Here is a 4,160-nt window from a genome sequence, read left to right as displayed (position 1 = left end):
TATCGGGCGAGGACAACTGCCCTTTTCCCGGCGGTGGCGCCCCCTATGGCTCCTCACCCCTATCGACCTCCTCGACGCCCACAAGCTCTGCCATGGCTATCGCCAAAGCTTGGATGCATTCTCCCAGATCCTCGGCAGTCACCATGGCCCAATCAAAGGCCTTATCACAGGCAAGTTCTATTCCAATGGCAAGGACCGAGCCAAGCTTGACGAGTGGTTCCGATCCCCCGCCATAGATCATCTCAAGAAGCTCAGTTATAAAGATGGGCATATGTGCTTGCTGCCAATGTCCGCGCTCGGCTTCGTGCCCATGCTGCGCCTCGCCAAGTTCATGAACTGCCATTGCCCCCCCCCCCTAATGACGCGCCCGCTCTTTTTCTACCATGACTGAAGCACCTCGAGCTCGTTGCCGTCCGCATCCCAAAGGATTACATGGAGCGCCTGCTCCACGGCTGTACTGCACTCGAGTTCCTTCATCTTCAGGCGATGAATTGGTCGAGTACCTTGCACATCACCTCTAGGACTCTCTGGACTATTTATGTGTGTTGCTGGTGCTACAACGAGAGATCATAAAAGGTGGACCACAATATGGTCATCCAAGACACACCTTCACTTGAGAGATTACTTGTAGTTGATCAACAAGGTCCAACAAGAATCAATGTCATTTCTGCGGCGAAATTGAAAGTGGTGGGCTACTCGTCCGTCAAATACTACAACTTTCAGGTACAATAGTCGCCTTATACCTCTCCTTCTTAATATCAATGTCATTTCTAGTTTCGAAGATGTATGTTCGTCTGTCATCCATCGAAGCTTCACCCAGACTCTGGGCACAGTGCAGGTCTTGGCACTAGAATCTGTCGGCCCTAACCTGGACCAAGTTGTCAGTTGCCTGAGATGCTTTTCGTGCCTGAAGAAGTTCTATATCGAGGTGATGTTCCTTTCCTGTTAAATATTAACCATAAGGGAGTTCAATTTTTTGCACCTTTTCCCAAGTTTATAATGACAATGTACTACGATTTCTGAAGGAATTTTGGAGGATTTTAGGACATACACCCCCACCCCATATTGGTTGCTTCATTCATATGGTTACAATCGTCCATAAGCATTTCTACTTTGGATTCATCTGTACTAGTTTTCTTAGGGATTTTTTCATCCAATCCAACCTCTTGTGAAGAAGGCTACATGCTTCTAGATTATAATCAAATGCCCATGTTAATCATGCAGATCGAAGATGGCACGTTGGTGCATTTTACAAATCCTGCAAACCAAATGGGCGTGTAGCAGTGTTCAAAACTGCATGTAGGCACTAACACGTTCTCTTCTTTTGCAGATAATAATAGGCCCGGAGGTGGATAATGTTTATAACGAAAATCACTTCGAACGCCTAGATCTGCATCTCTCAAATATTACTTTGAACTCCTACCAAGGGACCTTACTGGAGATTACACTCGCCAGGTTTTTTCTTGCCAGAGCAAAGGTGCTGAGGGTACTGAGGTTGAACACGCATTTAATTAGGAAAGATGAATGGTATGATTATCAGAGTCAGCATGTACTGCGGAATGGAATAGCCTCCAAAAATGCCAAACTTCGTATTGGAAGAGCATATGGCAAAGCAATTGGAAGTCATTGTGTCAAACCCATACATGACTTGTCAGCGACTGATCCATTTTCAAAAATGACGCAACTTGCAATGTTTGAATTTGGGCGTTGTAATCTTTGAATTTGAACCTTGCAATATTTATGGTATTTGTTATATTGAACCGTTTCTGTTCTCTTGTCTCAACGCAAACAGTTCATCTGAGTAAACCGCATGTCGTATATCGCACACACCTTGATCTGGCTGACCGTTTCTTTTGTGTTGCCTAATCACAAATAATTCATCCGAGTGAACCGTATGCTATACATCGCACACACATTCATCTGGCTGCCCGTTTATTTTGTTCCTCCTCATCGAAAACGGTTAATTGAATTGAACCATATGCCCTGAATCGCATACGCAACTAAAATCCGAACCGTGTTTGATGCATCCGCCATCGCAAACGTTTTACACCTTTTTTAACGGGTTTTTTACACCACCGTTTGAGATTATTGCATCGCACACAGTTTCATCGAAGGGTCTCTAACCGTAGTGTCGCGTTAGCAGCATGCCGTAGTAGTGTTGCCTCACGATATTTGTTGTCGAGCTCAAGGCGAGTACTTGTCACCCCTGTGATAGTTGGACCTCTCTTCCCGAAATCGTGATACAGATTCTGAACTGGGTTAACACTTTAGCAAAGTTGCATGGCCATGCTTTCCGAATCTAATCACTCAAGAGGGCCTAGAGAATATCTCTCCAAATAGGAGGGGCAAATCCCTTCTTGGTCAACCATGTCTCGCGGCATGTCTCATGACTCACCCGAAAGCTACCTTTATAACTACCCAATTATGGAGTAGCGTTTGATTGACCCTAAGTCAGTCGATCCTCATCCCGAGAACATGCGAGGACCTCAGGTCTAGGACATGGCATAGACATTGTACTTGAGACTAAAAGATGACCATATCTTGCTGCATCTCAAAGTGGGTCTGTCCGACTCGGTGATCTCCATCCCCGAGTCCATACTGTCGGTTTAGCATCTCCATGCACATGACTTGTGAAACATAGTCATCAACCGAGTCGTATACTAGTCAAGGATATGTGTCCGCATAACCTTATCAACTAGGGACCATTGGAACAATCATCATACAATACATAGTTCCACAAACAAGTCACATACTTATTGACACATATCATTGATGATGTTCAAGGACAATACAAAGGACTCATGAATACATATGGAAATATCATCATCACATGATTGCCTCTAGGGCATATCTCCAACAGTCTCCCACTTGCACTAGAGTCAATCATTTAGGCATCATATGCCCATGGAGCTCATGTGCACCTCATGCTTCGGCCATGGGAGAGGCTTTGTCAATGGATCAGCAACATTTGCATCTGTGTGTACCTTGCATATGTTTACATCACCTCTTTCGACAATGTCGCAAATAAGGTTAAAATGCCTAAGTATGTGTTGGGTTTTATGATGGTTCTGTGGTTCCTTGACTTGCACAATGGCACCACTATTATCACAATAGAGGTCCAATGGCTTGGACGCGCTCTCAAGCACACCAAGATTAGAAATCAAATTCTTCACCCAAACACCTTCCTTTGCAGCTTCAGAAGCCGCGATGTACTCGGCCTCTATTGCAGAATCAACTACTGTATCTTGCTTGGAGCTCCTCCAGCTCATTGCTCCTCCATTCTGAATGAACACAAACCCAGATTGCGATCGACTATCATCCCTATCAGTTTGGAAACTAGCATTGGTGTAACTCTTCACAACGAGCTCATCCTCACCTCCATAAACTAGGAACATATCCTTGGTCCTTCTCAAGTACTTAAGGATATTCTTAACCGTTGTCCAGTGACTCTCACCTAGATCAGCCTGGTATCTGCCCACCATGCTAAGAGCAAAGCTAACATCAAGACGAGTACATACCATAGCATACATGATGGACACAACAGCCGAAGCATACAGAATCCCATCCATGCATCCTCGCTCATCAGGAGTCGAAGGACTCTGAGTCTTGCTAAGACTAATGCCATGTGACATGGCCAAGAAACCCTTCTTGGCATCTTGCATGTTGAACCGCTTCAACATCTTGTTAGTATATGCACTCTGGCTTAATCCAATAAGCCTTCTCGATCTATCTCTATAGATCTTGATTCCCAAAATATAAGCTGCTTCTCCCAAGTCCTTCATAGAAAAACTATTTTTCAATGAGTCCTTGATAGATTCAAGCATTTGAACATCATTTCCAATCCATAATATGTCATCCACATATAGGACCAAAAATGCAACTGAGCTCCCACTGACCTTCTTGAATACACAATGATCACAGTCGTTCTTGATGAAGCCAAACTCTTTGACCGCTTCATTAAAACGAATGTTCCAATTCCAAGATGCTAGCCTTAATCCATAAATGGATCTTTGAAGCTTTCATACCATGCTAGACTTCTTTGGATCGACAAAACCCTCGGGTTGTGTCATATACACATCCTCAGTTAAATTTCCATTAAGGAAAGCCGTTTTGACATCCATCTGACATATCTCATAGTCGAAATATGCCGCTATAGCAAG

At 44.2% G+C, this 4,160-nt stretch overlaps 1 pseudogene; it reads right to left on the bottom strand.

The window, feature by feature from the left end:
- Positions 1-2,894: 2,894 nt before the first annotated feature.
- LOC147979928 (secreted RxLR effector protein 161 pseudogene) lies at positions 2,895-3,680 on the bottom strand (annotated as a pseudogene).
- Between the last annotated feature and the right edge of the window lie 480 nt (positions 3,681-4,160).

This window comes from Triticum urartu, chromosome 3A (assembly GCF_056163025.1).
Source record: "Triticum urartu cultivar PI428250 chromosome 3A, HENAU_Tu73, whole genome shotgun sequence".
NCBI classification, from domain to species: domain Eukaryota; kingdom Viridiplantae; phylum Streptophyta; class Magnoliopsida; order Poales; family Poaceae; genus Triticum; species Triticum urartu.
This window is presented reverse-complemented; position numbering and strand designations above follow the sequence as displayed.